Source organism: Chlorocebus sabaeus, chromosome 14 (genome assembly GCF_047675955.1).
Source record: "Chlorocebus sabaeus isolate Y175 chromosome 14, mChlSab1.0.hap1, whole genome shotgun sequence".
NCBI classification, from domain to species: Eukaryota; Metazoa; Chordata; class Mammalia; order Primates; family Cercopithecidae; genus Chlorocebus; species Chlorocebus sabaeus.
Window position 1 is genome coordinate 100659513 of NC_132917.1, and position 19315 is coordinate 100678827.

At 40.4% G+C, this 19315-nt stretch overlaps 1 protein-coding gene across 3 annotated transcripts in view; it reads right to left on the reverse strand.

The window, feature by feature from the left end:
- AFF3 (ALF transcription elongation factor 3) overlaps nucleotides 1–19315 on the reverse strand; it is a 620869-nt gene that overhangs the window by 326121 nt on the left and 275433 nt on the right. The window lies entirely within an intron of this gene.

Below are 19315 nucleotides of genomic sequence, written 5' to 3' on the forward strand. Positions count from 1 at the left end.
TTTGTGGAACGGCAGAAGAAAGTGTCATGGGAAGGAGAATCAAATGAACCACACTGGACGCCTCATGTTTTTAAAGGATATTGTTATTTATGGGACAGGGTTCAAACTCATTCTGGGTCATTCCAGACACAGGAGTTTGAACTAATGGGGGAAAGTCCAGGGATGATTCCAGCTTCCCAAAAGTTCTTTTTCACAATTAGAATTATCTACAAAGAAAGTAAGTATGATTGATTTCATGTTCAATCGGAAGTCAAATGACTGAGTGGAAGTTACTTATTAACCTGCACTTCTAAAATGTAAGATTCTAACTTTAAGCCTCTAATTCTGGTCATTTCCAACACATTTTTTATTAATAAAATGTTGAATGGTAAATTTCTGTATCTTCTGGGTTAGTGTAGTAGTAAGTCTATGAGTTCTTTGTTAAGAAAATCCATACAGAGAATACAAAGACTATTCTAAAAGTACCAATCTAAAATTATGAAATAAGAGTAATTATAGTAGCCAACAAATTAAATGGATTAATTGGGTAGAGATTTGAGAGATTATAATTAATGATAAATCAATAAAGTATTCAACATGAAAATCTATTACAACCCTGTTTATGTTATTTAACTTCAAGTATTCAGTTCTGTATGCTTATAATTAGCAAGCTATAAAAGATACCATCCATAAAAACATAATGAGAAGAACTGTTTATAATAATTAAGATTCATTTGCACAGAGAGAAGGGTTCACACAGCTACAAGTTGCAGCAAACAAAGGGTTAAGCTCATTATTGAGGAAAATACTACATTTAGGCAGCATTTATTAGACACTTAACCCTATCAGGCAGAGCCCTGCTTGGAAAATACGTCATAAATAATGCTTCTTACAAGACAGGCGAGATTTTCCAAAGTGAGATAGCAAGTACCGGGAGTCTATGACATTCTGTAACTTTGCTAGGCTTGACTCATCCAACTGTGTTAGTAATAATTAAACTCTAGCTGATGGCTTTTATGTTCTCTTTCTGGTTTCTCAAGTCTTCCCTGCATTGATGTTTTATTAAAAATATATTGTGTATTGTGAAGGCCAGTGGAGAAAAAAGTTTACATTTTCCCTTTCCGCCTCTGGGCTGGAGTCTGCCTTCTATAGCACTTTGTCTCATACTCTGAGCACTGTTTGAGGCTTCTCATGGGCTTGCCAGTGGCAAAATCGAGGCTCAGAGGTGGGAAACATAAACCCACAGTACAAAGACCCTCGCTTTTTAGATCCTTTTGTAATTCTGGCTTTAGAAAAATCAAAGTTTTCATTCAGCACAGAAGAAGCTTCTTCCCCCTTTCATAGAAACTCTAATATCTACAAAGACCCACTCAGTGAAGCCTAAAATGCTTTCTAGACACATAATTGTAGCAATAAAAGTGTGTCTTCACCTCCCACTGCACCTCTGAGTTGATAGATAACAATTTGTTACTCCATTGACAACCCGCCAACGCCAACGCTTCACAATAATTAGAGCCAATGGTCCTTTTCTAGATATAGCATAATGTAACCTTCAATATTAACGTGTTTTTTTTCCCCCATCGGTGCAGGCCTAAGACAGAACAACTCTAAGACTAGTCCTAGCCTGAAGTCACAGAGACCTTTAATGCAAGCCACGGGCAGGACAGCAACGATCAAGGGTAAACTCTAACACATATGAATCCGTAACCCAGCCGTCAGCCACTGTGTGGCCTGCTCCATTAACCGCCCTCTGAGCCAAGCAGGCACCCCAGCAGTCCTCATTTAAAAAGGAAAAAATAAAGGCATCTTAATAGAGAGATTGGGGGGCTTATTTTTCACGATCACATGCCTTTAAAGGAAAGTCCTGGAGTCAGCTCTGATCAATACAGCCTCTCCTGCTTCCTGCTTTCAATCTGTTGAGCAAGAAAATGCTTTTCTGTTGGCACTAATCCTACTGTGCCCCCAAAGAAGAGAAAAAAAACCTCCCGAGAGACTGTTTATTTAATATCCACACAGTCGGTTTTTAGAAAAACAAAACAAAACAAAAAGCCCAAGGAAATGAAGACGATCAGAACACTCCTGGAAAAATCCTCCTGAAAACATGCCTGAGGAAAAGAAAAGTCAAAAGACTACAGAAAGAAACGATGTCCAGGGAGCTTACAATCTGCTTGTGGAAGAATTCTAGTTTCTAGAAAGTCACTGATTAATAAATTCATGTGCTCATTCATTCATTCACAGATGACCGCTGGGCACCAATGCTGTGCCACCAGGGATACCATGGTGAACAAAAGCCGTAGGGCCTACCTCTCAGGGAGCTTGCACATTCTACAGGGGAGCAGGCAAAAAATCAACACAACAGTTTTAGATAGTGACAAGTACTTGCAAACAAAGTAAATAGTGTGACGTAAAAAGGCTGGTCTGAGCATGACGATTCCTTTCAGCATGAAGCTTCCCTCAGATCACAAGGTATAATGAGGACTTTTAGTCCTTTGGATGGAAGTTCTAAGATGAGAGACTATATTAATCATAATAGGCGTAAAAGCCAAAAATACAACAATGTAAATTTCAAATGAAGAAGGAATATGCAATCTCAATTTCTACCACATCCCCAAGACCCTTGGAAGAACCTATTTATAGCTTTATCGCAGCCATTCTGAAAAGGTAGAGAAAAAAACATCACAGGTTTTTGAAAAGAAATTTTGCAAATAACATGGCAGTATTGCAAAATGCAAATGGAAATGCTGCTGAGCCATCTGCTCAATATTACAGCAACATTGGGAAAAGGCTCTGAAAGAAATGATGTTTGAAATCATTAAAAAAATAACATGTCAAGTTTAAAATACTCAAGAATCTTAAAACCAGCATCAACACATTCAGCAACCATATGGCCCTACAGCAGGTTAAAAAAATAATCGCCCTGCTTGCAATTTCTACTTCAACCCAATGGTTTCTAAAACATGTTTCTTTTTTCCCATTTGAGTACCTTTTCTTTCCATCGAATTTCTTGGTGTTTACAGTTACTTGAATTATACCTGGAGCATAATTTTTGTTTCACCCTTTCCGAAGTAGAAATAAGATAGTAAGGAAGATTAAAAGTAACATGTTCAAGAAGAAGGAATGTGCAGATGACTCTGTATAAATTGTTGAACACATCTTGTTTTAGGTTTATTGATTTCTCCATCCTGATCTCACAGTCTCAGTAATAACTGCTAATCTCATCGAGTATTGTAATTTCCCAGGCACTCCGCTAAGTGCTTTATAGTCATCATATCATTCAATCACCACACATTTATAAAGTAGATGCTGTTATTACCTACATTTTCTGGATGCGAAATTTCCTCAAGGTCACGCAGGTAGCACGTGGCAGGGCCACAGTCCAAACAATTGTGTGAGCCACGTCTGTGCTCTTAACTGCTCTTATACGCAACAATTCAGTGTTCAGATGTTTGTGCTCTTAACTGCTCTTATACGCAACAATTCAGTGTTCAGATGTTTGTGTTGACTTCTCAAGGTTAAAAAAATGAGCAATATAGATTTCAGGGTAGAATTAGCTCCCTGGTCTCATCAAAAAGAGAATCTTGGAGAAGTGTTGGATTAAACTAAACTCTAAACCAGTGGTGTCCAATCTTTTGGTTTCCCTGGGCCACACTGGAAGAAGAATTGTCTTGGGCCACACATAAAATACATGAACACTAACGATAGCTGATGAGTTAAAAAAAAAAAAAAATCACAGAAATATCTCATAAGGTTTTAAGAAAGTTTACAATTTTGTGCTGGGCTGCATTCAAAGCTGCCCGGAGTCACATGCAGCCTGCAGGCCATGGGTTGGACAAGCCTGCTCTAAACAACAGAATTAGATGTCTAAAGAAACATTACTGCAGAAGCAGAAGACAGAGTCAAAGAGTTGGGAAAACCAGGAGCAAATGGAAGAAACTGAGTGAGTTAACGCCATCCGCAGGGTTTTAGAAGATTAAGATCAGAAAAATTTACCCTGCTCCCCACAAGAGGTCAGAGACCCAACATGTCAGCCTGACTCTCAAAATGACCTTGACAAAACCATCAGTTCCCGGGGTCTTCAGCAGATGAAATGCCCTACTGCGTAACAAAAAGGACCTACCTCCAGGTAAGTAACTATTGCAACAATAGCAGCAGGGTTTCTGTTTGAGTAAACGTTCCAGCATTTATCTGAGGATAGGCCAATGGCACCTAACACAGTGTCTGACCAGCACTGCAGAGACATGTATTCAGCAAATTCAGTGAAGAGTTTGTGACAAATAGTTCAATATGTGAGACAGAAAAGTGATCTGAAGTTCATGGGTTGCTTTATTGTTCAAAACTCATAAGCCAATACCAATGTTTGGTAAAAATTACAAAATTTGGCCAGGTGCAGCGGCTCATGCCTGTAAACCCAAGGCTTTGGGAGGCTGAGGTGGAAGGATGACTTGAGGCCAAGACTGAGACCACCTGGGTAACACAGCAAGCTCCCATCTCTACAAAAACATAATAATTTTTTAAATTACAAAATTTATAAAGGCCCAGATAATTACAAATTTATAATGAAAATCCTTGGTGTTTCAAATGAATTAAAAAAGTAGTTTCGTTCAACTTACTAGCTTCACATAGTACCTTGTGGATACAGTGGGAACTCAATACATGATTACTGATAGCGGTATTAATTCACATATAAAAATATTACATTGGGCTGGGTGTGGTGGCTCACGCCTGTAATCCCAGCACTTTGGGAGGCCAAGGCAGGTGGATCACCTGAGGTCAGGAGTTCAAGACCAGCCTGACCAACATGGAGAAACCCTGTCTCTACTGAAAAAAAAATACAAAATCAGCCAGGCATGGTGGCACATGCCTGTAATTCCAGCTACTCGGGAGGCTGAGGCAGGAGAATAGCTTGAACCCGGGAGGCGGAGGTTGCGGTGAGCTGAGATCGCGCCATTGCACTCCAGCCTGGGCAAAAAGAGCGAAACTCCGTCTCAAAAAAAAAAAAAAAAAAAAATTACATCGAATGGTCAGTGTCTGGTGCATGCATTTTAAATGCTGAAGTTGTTTTTGTATCTAGATCGTAAGAAGACTTTTTAAAATTACAAAGCATATTTAAACGTGATGATTAGTTTAGAATGGACCTGAGGGAAGTCAGGCAGTAGGACTATCTGCCAAACACGTAAGTTCTCGAAATGTAGAGATATAAATGAAGTTATAAATGTAACACTATCAATAGCAAAAAAAAAAAAAAAAAAAAAAAAAGACAAGGAATAAATGAGCGTTACTGATGCACATGGCCTCATGCAATGGTCTCAGTGCAGAACTTTATTTGGTCTTATGAAATACTTTCCCAAAACTTCCCACTTGGCATTCCTCTGTCTGCTGCTTTTGCCTAATGATCTTATCTCCTGACTGATTAGCTATCTTGTCTGTCTTTAGCAACCCTTTAAATCTCATGCAGCCAAAAGTTATAAATAAAACAAAGCGAATAAACCACAACTTGGGTAAAACAAACCAGTGTGATAAGCAGTTGTGAAGTTACAGACTGATCACAGAAAAATCCATGTAAACAAATCCACTAAACACACAGTCATGAATTACAGCTCACAACCTCCCATCACTTCTGCCTTCTGTTCTCTAATTTGGGGTGCTTGGTAAATCTCTGGTCTAGAGTGGCATCTTATTTTTGCAATCCTTGGCTGTAGGTAGAGCTTGGCCTCTTCTCCACTCATCAGGAAGTCTTGAAAACAAAGACGCTAAGGTTTAGAGTGTCATAACTGGAAATATGAAAGGCATTTTGCAATATTACCAAAAACTTGAAATGAAGGTTAAGAAATAGATCTGCATATAATGATCCATTTATTTTTGATGAAAATGATTTGTCAAAAGGTAACTCAGTGAGGAAAAGGTAATGTTTTCAAAAATGGTTCTAGAACAACTGACTATCCATATGCAAACAGATGAACCTTGAACCTTGCCCCACAGCACGTAATTAAATCGTCTCAAACTGAATCTCAGACCTAAATATAAGAGCCAAAATGCAAAATTTCTAGAAGAGTAAACATGGGTGAAAATCTTAATGACTTTGGGGTTAGGAAAATATTTCCCAAATAAGACACAAAAACACAAACTACCAAAAAATTGTTAAAATTAAAAACTTTTATTCTTCAAAAAACTGTAAAAAAAATGAAGAGATAAAGGGTAAAGGGTTTCTTTTGGGTGTGATGGAAATGTTTGAAAATTGATTGTGGTGATGGTTGTGTAAGTCTGAATACAGTAAAAACACTGAATTGTACACTTTAAATTAGCGAATGGTATGATGTGTGAGTTATGTCTTATAAAGCTGTCACAAAAAAATTAAGATAATACACAGTCTGGAAGAAAATATTTGTAAAACATGTATTTGGCAGAAGGTTTGTAACCAGATTTTAAAACTCTTAGAGCTCACTAAGAAGACCATCACGTCAATAAAATGAGAGCAAAAAAATACCTGGATGGGGTATGTCAAAAGGACAGATGGCCAATAGAAGGAACTTCTAATGGCTAAAGCTAGAACAAGAAAATAATTAAACAAAGTAGCACTGGATTTTAAGGTGAAGTATTAAAAAAAAGTTCGTGATCCCATATTGATATAAATGAATGCCCAAATAAATAGGATAGGATAGATAAATACCTTGTGCACAAGAATTAAAATAATTTACGTAGCTACTCTGCCCTGAAGAAGGTGGAGCGTAACTCCCCACTCCTTAAGTCTGAGCTGCCAATAGTGACTTCTTTCCAAAGAATATAGCATGGAAAGAGGGAAAAAGGATAACTCTGTAGTGCAGAAACCTGGCAAACACTGCCTCCATCAAGTAATTAAAGTCAATGTCAGTTGTGCTAAGTCATGTTGATAGTGTGTAGACCTGACATGGTGTGCTTGGACAGGCACTCTGCCTGTGTGGTCTTCCTCCCTAAAACCCACAATCCCAGTCTAAACATAAGAAAAACATTCAGACAAACCCAAATTGAGGATTAGTCTATAAATGTCAGACCAATATTCCTTAAAACTCAAGGTCATCAAAAATAAGGGAAGTCTGAAAAACTGTCACAATCTATAGAAGTCTAAGAAGATATGACAACAAAATGTGTGTTATCCTGGATGAAATTCTAGAATAAGAAAGACGTTAGGTAAAAACTAAGCTAATCTGAATAAAATATTGACTTTAGTTAACAATAATGTATCAATATTTGTTCCTTTGTTGTAATAAATATGCAATACTAATATAAATGTTAACAATATGATTTAAACAAGAACCAGAATTTTATTACACAATATTCAAAATGTCCAAGACATAATCCAAAACTACTAGGCATACAAAGAATCAGGAAAATATGAACTCACATGAGGAGAGACAATAGATGCCAAAAGTGAGATCATCCAGATATTGAAGTTAGCAAATTCACTGAATTGTCCATTTAAAATTGGTGAATTTTATTACACATAATTATGCCTCCAAAAAAATAAACAAAAAAGGAGTAAAAATTTTAAAAAGAGTACAGATAACATTGAAGTATTACATTAGTATTAGTTTAGCTTGAGAGTGAGACAAATTGATTCTTATGGACTATTCTGCAACTCAGTAACTACTCTTCATACCATTATTTCTTAGATAAGTCACGTTTTAAGTTTCAAACAATCAGCTTACAAAAAACCTGGCACCTAATCCCTTCTTAAGTGGATGGTCAAGCATTTCAGAAAATGTTGAACTCCAGAGACCCCATCTTAAACCCAGGAACATGAGACTTCTGATTATTTGGGTATTAAATTATATATAAGTATGTCAATGTTATTCATCTCTCTCAAAGGATTTTGGAGATAGTCAATTTGGAAGAAAGGTAAGATTTTAGAAAACTCTCTAAAATGATGACTCGGCTGACATGGGGCATATAGGAGAGAACTATTAAACTTTCTCCCTTCCTCTGGCATTGAAATTACTGTTAGGAATGAATGAGTTCTGCTTTTATAGAATACTACTCATTAAGTCCCTCAGTCGTTTCCTAGAAAGAACCACAAAGACAAATAGTGTTCTAATTTTTATCTTTACTTTTTAGTAAACTATTTGCATAGGTACATAGGTTTCAAGAAGATTGCTCAAATGAATATTTTCTCACAGAGAAAAATCTGTGAAACTGATAATCTTTCACTCTAAGTAAATAAATAATCATAATTGGTATCTATGTTTGAGAGCTCATTTGCAAACGGTTCCTATAATTGTGCCACTCATTTACAGGCACAACAGAAAGAATCAGAACATAATCCTGCACCCTACTTATTTGCATGAATTGTGATCAATTGTTACAGTTTGTTTATAAGACTGAATAATTTTTAATCCTAAAATAATTATGCTGATGATCAAATGATTCTGTATTACTTAGTTTTTAGAAAATGTTTAATACAATCATTGCATTCTCAGATGTTGAACTACAGGGCTTTTTATTTCACTGTATTTGCTTTACGTCCAAGAATTGAGAGGTTTTTTTCAAGTCATTCTGTCAAGAGCTCATTAGAAAAATAAACTAAAGTGAATCTACATTGTGCTTTTTAGGTGTCATAACAGGAATGTAACATTAGAGCTCATACACACACATCCCAGCTTGTAGCAGACCAACTTCCTGTGCCTGATGGTGAAGGATCCCCCTCATCCCACAACCCTACTCAATTCAGCCTTGGTCCTAAAAAGAATTCATCATTCTCTTGTATCTTCTTACAAAGTACTTTGTGTCTCCATTGTCCCATTTTTCCTTGACTACTTCTATTAGGGAAGTCTTTCTCCTCAAATTCACCTTTAACTCATGGAATTCAAGATCTCACGAATGGCTTTTTTGCCTGACATAAACTAAAGAAAAATAGCTGGTTTACTACATTATACTGGATTCCTGTCCAGAAAATATTCACTCCCCTCCTTCTCCCACTGTGGATGGAATATCCTAACCTACCCCTTGAGTTTGGTTGGTCAACTAACTTACTTTGACCAATGGGATGGACTGGACATGACAGCAGCTGAGGCTTAAAATGTGCTTGCTCAGCAGGGCTCACCCGCCTGAACTCCCACCATCACCATGAAAAGGACATGCCCCAGGTAACATATGGTTGAAGGACTGACTTGCAGATCAGATCTGAATTCAACCTTCAACATGGAGCTGGGCCCAACCAGTTCCAGCCTGGGCTGGCAGGCCCACAATGGAAGCAAAGTGAATAAAATAATTGCTGTTTTGGCAGGGCATGGTGGCTCATGCCTATAATCCCAGCACTTTGGGATGCTGAGGGGGCGGATTACTTGAGCCCAGGAGTTCGAGACCAGCCTGAGCAACATGGCGAAACCCTGTTTCCACAAAAAAAAAAAAAAAAAAAAAAAATTAGCTGGCCATGGTGGCATGCACCTGTAGTTCCAGTTACTCTGGAGACTGAGGTGGCAGGGCTGCCTAAGCCCAGGACGTCGAGGCTACAGTGAGCCACGATCTCACCACTGCACTCTAGCCTGGGCGACAGAGCGAGACCTTGTCTTAAGAAAAAAAAAATGCAGCCATATAAAAGAATGAGATCATGTCCTTTGCAGGGACATGGAAGGGGCTGGAGGCCATTATCCTTAGCAAACTAACCCAGGAACAGAAAACCAAATACCACATGCTCTCACTTATAAGTGATAGCTAAATGATGAGAACGCATGGACACACAGAGGGGAACAACACTCACTGGGGACTTTTGGAGGGTGGAGGGTGGGAGGAGGGAGAGGATCAGGAAAAATAACTAAAGGGTACAGGCTTAATACCTGGTTGATGAAATAATCTGTACAACAAACACCCATGACACAAGTTTGCCTATGTAACAAACCTGCACTTGTATGAACTTAAAAGTTAAATAAAAAAGAAAACAAATGTTGTTCTAAGCCCCGGAATTTTGGGGTGGTTTGACCTTCAGTAATAGCAACTGATACACCTGCCTTATGAACATGGAACTTCATTCTCTATGAATATGGCTGGGTTAAATCACATTTTGGAAGAACTGCCAAAATGAAGCAGCTCTGCTTCTCCTGTCATAAGCACAGTGCTAAATTGAGTTTGGATGGCTTTCCTCTAATAGAATTATTTTACACTTGCCCACATCAAAGCTAATGTTTCTCCTGGCTGCCCACTCAGTCTTTCAAGATTTTCCTGTGAGTTATCCTCAGCACTCTGGTGCACTACTCTTCAGAATAGCTGGAGCTATCTGCAGACATGCCACTCTGCACCCTGCCTTCTAGAACCACATCCTTTTTAGTATGGAATTGCTTTTTCTTTTGAGCGCGGTCCGGGAACCACCAGCAGCACAAGCATTTAGAACTGCTGTTAAAATTACCGATTGCTGGGCCCACTCCAGACTTACTGAGTCAGAATCCCTGGGGTGGGATCCAAGACTTTACATTTTTAACCAGCTCCCTAGGAAAGTCTTATATTACAACAAGGTTTGTGAAACCCTGATTTATGAATATGCTAACTAACCAGAGCCCAAGCCAATACCTAATCCTAGAGGATTGCGATGATGATCCACCATCATCTAGAAATGCATTTGTTTATTCCTAATTTTTGTTTTCTATATGTTCATTTTCCGTCTACTTCAACACATTTTCTTCACTTTTCATCACATGAAAGCTCAATTTTTTTAAAAAGTAATCTTGGTACAGCATATTTTCAAAGCCTTTGTTTGAAAAAGAGAAGAAGTTGCAAAATTCTGAGCAAGCACCAGGAAAAACCATTTTTGATCATTTGGTTGTAACTCACAACAGGCTACAGAAGGGCCGGACAAAACCGGGAGCTTAGGCCTGGGGGTGCCCAGCGAGGAACATCCAGTCCTAGCAGACCAGGCTCCTAGAACTTTCAGTCAATAAAGCTTATGGTCACTCCTCCCAAAAAGGATAACCTAAATAAGTGATTTCAATGCCTCTTCTTTGCTAAGAAATGCATATATTCTCTCAAAAATGTGATACTTGGGTCAGTCAGGTATTTTCCACATAGAAACAATACTCTTCGCTCCTCAAAGAGTTGTCCTTGCACTTTTAACTTTTTAAATTTATTAACAATTTTTTATATTAAAATATTTAATTGTGGCTGGGCACAGTGGCTTACAACTTGAAATCTCAGTTGTAATTTTGGGAGGCCGAGGCGGGAGGATCACTTGAGGTCAGGAGTTCAAGACCAGCCTGGCCAACATGGTGAAATCTCATCTCTACTAAAAATACAAACATTAGTGGCCGGACACGGTGGCTCACGCCTGTAATCCCAGCACTTTGGGAGGCTGAGGTGGGTGGATCACGAGGTCAGGAGACCAAGACCATCCTGGCTAACATGGTGAAACCACCTCTCTACTAAAAATACAAAAAAAAACTAGTTAGCCATGGTGGCAGGCACCTGTAGTCCCAGAGACTCGGGCGGCTGAGGCAGGAGAATGGTGTGAACCTGGGAGGTGGAGCTTGCAGCAAAGCCGCGATTGTGCCACTGCACTCCAGCCTGGGCAACAGAGTGAGACTCCATCTCAAAAAAAAAAAAAAAAAAAAAAAAATTAGCTGAGTGTGGTGGTGCACACCTGTAATCCCAGCTACTCAGGAGGCTGAGGTAGGAGAATGGCTTGAACCTCGTAGGCAGAGGTTATAGTGAGCCAAGACCGCGTCATTGTCTAGCCTGGGCAGTGAGAGCAAAACTCCATTTCAAAAAAAAAAATAAATAAAATATTAAATTGACAGATAAAAGTTGTGTATATAATTCAAGGTATACAATGTGATCATCTGATATATGTATGTATTGTGTAAAGATTATCACAATAAAATTAACACGTCTGTCGCCACCCATAGTTATGTTCTGTGTGTTTGTATACACATACAGTTAAGACACTTAAAATCTGCTCTCTCATCAAATTTCAAGTAAGCAGTGCAGTATTATGAACAGTCACCATGCTGTACACTAGGTCCCCAGAACCTATCCATCTTATAACTGAAAGTTTATACCCTTAACCAGCAGCTCCCGCTTTGAATTTAGTGATTCTCTCCTTTGTGGAAAGAATCAGAGGGCTTCATACGGAAGTGACTCACAAATCCAAATTCTTTGGGTTTCTTATGGAAAGAAATCATATTGGTAACAGACCAGATTTTCAGCAATATTGCCAGTTAAATGACGGGTTTTGGTCAACAGCTCCAAAATTGATGTTGCCACTGATTCTGTTTCATGTGCAGCTTCCAACATCGCCAATTTAAAAGATATGTTGATCCTTTCTATGTAAGAACTCATGCAAACTTATATATAGGCTCTTTCTATGGTATGACATGAGGAGTAGAGAAGCGGCCAAGAACACAGGCTTTAGAGCCAAACTATCTGGATTTGACCCTGGTCACTCTCTGTGTCTCCTCAGTTTCCCCCACTGCATAAATGAGGGTAATGACCTACTGCACAGACCTGTGTATAAGATGGGTTATACACTTAAAATAAATGGTTAAATAATGTCTCATGCACTAGAAGAGGCCAAGATTTGAAAGTTATCATTCTTCTGAAATTCTGGAGTGTATTCTTGGCACTGTTACAAAGCTTTGGTTGGGCTGCTCTGTACTCAACCACTTCCTCTTTTTGTTTTCTTAAGTGTCTTATCTTGAAACGCATCATACACATGAAAGAATGGACATAATTAATGTATACGTACCTTGTAGAGAATAACAGTAAGTAAATATTTGTGTACCCAAATAGTGTAAGTTAGAACAATAAATGTCCAGAGCCACTGTGCTCCTCAATTATCTCATCAAACCCCCTTCACCATCCTAATTGGTGTTTTTGTCATTCTTTTGTTTTTCTTTATAGTTTTACTATATATTTGTTTATCACTATTTTTAAGGAAACTTTGCAAGTTGCTCAAAAATTTGTTTATGGCCTATTTTCTTGTTTACACTCCCCATCTGCCACCGTTTTTAGGCTTCCCTGCTCTCCTCAACCAGGGAGCTGCTGCAGATTTAGAAAGAAGTTTTAGTCCCCACGTTGGTCAAACTGCTTTTCTTCACTGATGAGTTTTTGAAGTCTTCCCCGACCCTTCCCCCACCCTCCCCCAAGACCTCATCATTGTGATCCTGGGTAGTGAATGATAAACACATTTAAAGTTTCCAGGTTTTGTTTTAATTTCTATACTTTTTATTTTTTTCCTAAAAGCTGAATTTTACTGTATTTTCTCTTAAATCTGTCAAAACAAGGGGTAGAGTTCTCCGGTTTTGCCGAACTCACTGGAATGGACTAGCTTCCGGCCAGGGACTGTCCTCTGTAGCACACTATTTCATCCACAGAAATGGCCAGGGGCGTTTTCTACTTACTGGGGTCAAAACGTGCTGAACTTTTTGGGTTCTGAGTTTCAGGTTTCAGAAACAATCGTATGACCTACCTACACACCTTACTCCAGCAGACAGGACTTTTCTCAAACCCCGGATCACCAAAATTCCATTTCCACAGCCTTGTCTAACTTTTTAGGTGCATTTACAGATAATGCCCCACATCACTAGGTCTGGCCCAGTGCTCCATGGTGTGGTCCTGATGTTGGCCCAAATTACTGAGGAAAGGGAATTTCCACATTCCTAGCTTGTTCCTTTATGCTCTTCATCCTGCGTAAGAACTGAACGTAAAACAATATTTTACAAACATAAAAGGGATCTTTGAAACCTATTTGATGTGTCAGCCTACCAAAGGCAAAGTCATCACAAAGGGGACCAAATGAGGTTGTGATTCAACTTCCTTAATTTTCTCTTCTAAATTAAAATCTAGTGCCAGACACCAAAAGGTTTCCTCTTCCTGTCCCTCTTTTATTAAGTAGTTACAATGGCAATTAAAAAGACCCCTTTGGTCACTCCACACTACTCTCTACTCCAACCACATCCTATAATCTAATGATGCTATCTTGGTAAACTAATATTATAAAGATTTTTTATTAAAATAAATAGGTTTTAGATGAAGCACTCAATCAAGTATCTCAGTGGATGTTTTCCCTGCAAAGGCAATGGCAGCACAGAAATTAAAAACGAATTCATCCTTCTAGACAGCTGCCCACCTTGCCCCATAAAGACTCGACTATTCATTCCTTATGGCCATTGATTTTTTGCAAGTAATAACAGAGGTTGAGAAGAAATGCGTGAGCTTTTTTACAGGTGGATGTTTCTATCATTTGCCCATAGCTTCTGCATTGTTTTTGTAATGGGGAAAATGTAAAAATTTATCTTGTGCTAAAAGTATAACTATTTCAGAGTAACAGTAATGGTTTTGGGCAATAAAGATAAATATTTCAGTGTAAGTATTATATTTTCTTTTGGGCTCTCGAGTCAGATGATGGCTGATTTAAACCACACAAATATCAAGAGTTAGACTATTCTATTTGTCGCCTCTTTCAGAAAAAAAAAGGTTCAGAGGAGAGTTTGCATAATCCCAACACTAACTCTTCAGCCACTATATGAAGTATCTTAAATAAATATGACTTAGAGACAGTGGAAAAATATTTGGATTCCTCTAACTGATTTATGCTTTTTACATGCAATGTTATAGAGAACACTTCAAAAACTCAGCTGTTGATGTATATGTGATGCTCTGACCCCAAGATACAATCAACATTATTTAATGGAGACTAATTTACCCACACGGCAGACCCTTTTGAAACAGGGTATATCCAGAAGTTATTGGGCTAAGTGTGGCGAGAATGCATGAGTTGGCTGGTGGTTAGCACCTAACTGAGCAGCCCTGGGCCGGATTAGGATGCATACAGCAGATGAAAGAACACGACAGGTTCATGCTCAATTTTCATTTGAAACGCATATGCCACAAAGATGTCGCTTCTTTCACCATGGTGGAACAAACTCTCCACATTGGAAATGACAAAGAAGGGACACAAGACAGATAGCGTGAGGACCTTCTAAGCCGTCAGAATATCAGGAAACAGAAGCAGAGACATCAACCATCTACTTGGTGCCTCCACTCCACAGAATCCTCCAGAAGGAAGTCAAGAAAGTCCGTCATTGCCACAGAGTCCCGAGCAATAATTCACCACTACTGGCAAGATCTGATTAGATGAGCTACTTACTAACCTCACCCACTGTGGTCTTGCAGAACTGCAACTTATCTAGCTTTTCCTTGCTTATGTGATGCAAGGAACCTGATGAGGGCTGCATAACACAGGCAAAAAACAGATGGGGAATAAGTTCAAGGTCTATTCTCTGGGCCTGTCACCTTTACCAAAGGTGTCTGATCCCACTGGTGGACCTCCATTCTGGGTCCCTGATAAGTTTATCTGCTGATAAAAGTCCCTACATGTACCACCTACTCTTTCCTTGATGAGGAAGCCAGGAGTGGCAAAAAGGACTGAGCCAACAATGTCTGCAATGTGCCTGCAGTAGAGCCCCAGGGTGGCTCTCCTGTGTTCAATCTATTTCATACAATTATTTTTTAAAACACAAAAATAGATCTGTAGGCCGGCAGAACTACCCATCTAGTTCTTTGGGAGAGTCTCTCAAGTTAACAGGCTACCATTGTCATGGAAAGGCCTCATGACCAGCCATTCAAGGGCTGCCTGCCCACAACCGCTCTGAAAGACACACACACTCCAGACACTAGAAACGCTCCGCTGCGACTGGTATCCGGCAAACCAACAACAGGCAATCACAAGCTGAAGTTAACACGTTAGCCGGTGCCAGGGAACACTACAAGTCACCAAAGGGCTTCATCGGGGAAAGAGAACTGAAAGCTTTGCCTGAATTCTGCTTCACAGTCCAGTGTGTCCGCCGGGCGTAAAATAGTAAGGGCGAGGTAGTATGTTCTTTGGGAGTGTGACAGGCAGAGTTCAGCATCACGAAGACCTCACAAAGCTCCAAATCAAACGAAAGGGCAGAGTCACGTTTTCCCGGCAGTTGGAGACTGAGAGGTGACACGAACGTTGCATGTTGCTCCTGAGGCATTTTCATCAGTGTCCCCTATGAACTTCCTTTAGCACTGAATAGAAAGAGATTCTGAAACACAGCCAGTCTGACAACACTGCAACACTCAGTGTATTTGCTGAGCCCACGCCGCTGAGAACATGTGGTGGCTGGATGGAAACCAGACAGTTAAGCAATGGTCGGGTGAGAGGCTGAAGGGACATGAACATAAGCTGGGTGGGTGGACAAAATCCTCTAAGGGCACAATGGCACAGCTTCCATCGCCATGGCCCAGCCATCAGGTGTGGGGGAAAGCAACAGTTGGACGATCTTAGCCAGTGGAAATGAGACAGCTTCTTTGAGCAGTCTCTGAAGCCTTCAAGGAAAACAGCAGGCAGCTTTGGCCCACGAGCAATACGCTCTAGAGACAGAGAGTGGTGAAATAACAAAGAAAAATTTACATGAGCATGGAAGCTCCTGGCTGTCAAACTGCTTGGGTGAGCCACACGGAGTTCGCGTGTTTAACGACAGAATCAGATTCAGAAAGATCTCGGTAAGCTGGATGGACCAACCCAGCAACATGAAATGTAATAAAGACAAATGGGTATTACATTTAGGTCCAATGATGAAACTCCAAGAACATATGAGTGGCAGCTCAGCAGCCCCGTGAGTCTCAAACTTAGGAGTTATGGTTGGGAGCCATCAAAGAAACAAGTTGATGAAAAATTAATTTGATTAATAATGTGAAACAAAGGAGACAACTCTGTTTATAGACCAAAGGCAGTACACTATGCTGGGCTCCAGATGCCATCCATTAGGAAGGCATTCAAAGAAGAGGAATACAGGAAGTCACCGACAGTGTTTACTCGGTGGGTGTGAGAACTCAAGGACATCAAGGCTCACATTTTTAAAGGGTTATGATGTGGACAAGAGATTGAAGTTATTCTATAAGGCTATTATGGACCAAAAAGAGAGGCAACGATGGACATTACAGTTCAATCATTCATTCAACAAATACCTGTTAAGCTCCTACTATGTGTCAGCCATTGTGCCAGGCAGCCCGATTGCCAGTTAAGGAAAACTTTCCCAATACTCACGCCTTCCAGAAATAAACAGGGCTACCTTCTGGAGACAATGCACACATGGTTGCTGAAAAGAGGAAGGCAAAAGTTGAAATTTCAGTCTTAGACTGGTTGGAAATGGAATGCATGCGTCTTAAGCTCCCCACCTCAGAGAGGTTCACAATCATCTGTGAGTTACACTGTGTACCTCTCTTTTTCAGTTCTTCCACACTTCAAGAGAGATGCTAACCAACTCCACATGGTGTTCAGCAGAAAGCAGCCAAAGCCAACACTGGCAAATTTAAATGGAAGTGAATGGCATTTTTAAGAGAATACTGGGTTTCCCATAGACTCTCCAGGAGACCTGCAAAGATAGGCTTGAAGACCTCATCATCAGAAAAAATGCCCAGCCATGCGCTGCAGAGCTGGTCCGGACGACGTCTCCACTGCGAACCATGAGCTCACATCACTATCAAGGGACACTGGATGGTGCTACAGGAAAACAGCAGCCTGGGAACCAGAAGAAACTGCCACCATCATCACCCTCCTCACTGGAAGGGATTCCACGCATTCGTCAGGTCTTCGTATCACCAGTCTCCACAAGAAAGTCTGGTGAGGCTGAATCAGACTGGCAGAGTCTGGGTCATGCTGGGTCATGGCTCTCAGTCCTGGCTTCAAGGCAGGATAAAAAATCAAGCACTGGCGGTCGGGCATGGTGTCTCACGTTTTAATTCCAGCACTTCGGGAGGCCAAGGCAGGCGGATCACCTGAGGTCAGGAGTTTGAGACCAGCCTGGCTAACATGGTGAAACCCTGTCTCTACTAAAAGTACAAAATTAGCTGGGTGTGGTGGTGCGTGTCTGTAATCCCAGCTACTTGGGAGGCCGAGGCAGGAGAATCACTTGAACCGGGGAGATGGAGGTTGCAGTGGGCTGAGATCACACCACTGCACTCCGGCCTGGGCAACACAGCAAAATAATAATAATAATAATAATAAATTAAAAAAAAAAAACCCACGCACTGGCATTTTCCGCTTCTACAGGTAGGCCCTGCCTCACAAGAAAGGGGATTCTACGAGTATACTAGATGCTGAGTTTCAACACCTTAACAAAGACCCAAAACATTCAACATGAGGTGCGGCCATTCTTCTCCCACTACTCATTTAACAAAGCCCAGTACCTGAAGACAAAAGGTGAGGAAATTAAAGTTAGCAACACAACTTCCCTAACACGACGAAGAGTATTTGCTTCCAAGGATCCCTCTTCAGGAAGAATTGTGATGGTCACAGTCACTCACAAATGGGGCTGACATTGACTGGGAATTGTCCTAGTGGGTTTGAGAGAAGGTTGTTCTCCCCTGAATGGAACTGACAGGAGGACAAGCTGAGGAGAAACCAGGAGTTTCAGCTTGTATTATGGCAGATGAGTTTTCAGGTCATTCTGATGGGAAACTAAGTGACCAGGAATAACTTACTAGTATCACAGGAGTAGGAGAAACCTCCAGCAGTCAAGAAATCCACCATGCGGTCTCCCCAAGGCCTATAATTCTAAAAAAAAAAAAAAAAAAAGGATGGCTGGCAGCCCCCTTTCTCCAAAAGCCTTGAGAGAAAGTCATTTGATAAGTGAGAACCGCAGGTGGTTGAAATGTTCCTTGCTAATGTCTTGTTCTTTCTCTCCATATTCCCCCAACCCCCGGTAGTGAAAGCAGAGTGGAGGGGCTCACCATCTCTTCCATTCATTTCCCTGTGGTTTCCAGAGGACAGTGCTGGGGTCAGAGCCAGGATAACCTCTCTGGCTACACAGCGAGGCATCCACTGGGGCATTCCAGACTCTGGGTGACACTTCAGAATGCCAGACTTCCTCCAGGAAGTGGGAGCAGGCTAATCACGCCCCTAGGCCAGGCGGGCACGTGGAGGGAGAGATTAGGTTCCCCCACAGCTGTCAAGCTGGGCCCCTCTCATTAACACCCACGACTCTCTTTCTTTTTTTTTTATTTTTTAAATTTTTTTTAAGGTCCTTTGACGGCAGCTCGTGTACTTGAAGTATGTCACTGAAAAATGCACAGATGGGATCTACCAGATCATGAGAATGCTTTCGCAGCTTTTGAAAGAGTGCTGGGTTTCTTTCCCTCAGAAGAAAAAAGAAATCCTGTTTTCTCAGGTCTACCCATTTTCCACTCTCTTCCTGCTTTAGAAATAAACTACTGCAGAAGCCAACGTAGTAATAACCAACAGGGCAATACCTAAAATCTAGATCTTTTGATTTTTTTTTAATCCTAAAGCAACTAATTGTATCTGCTAATCATATCTTCATAGTTCACAGAGAGGGCACAGCATCTGAAATAT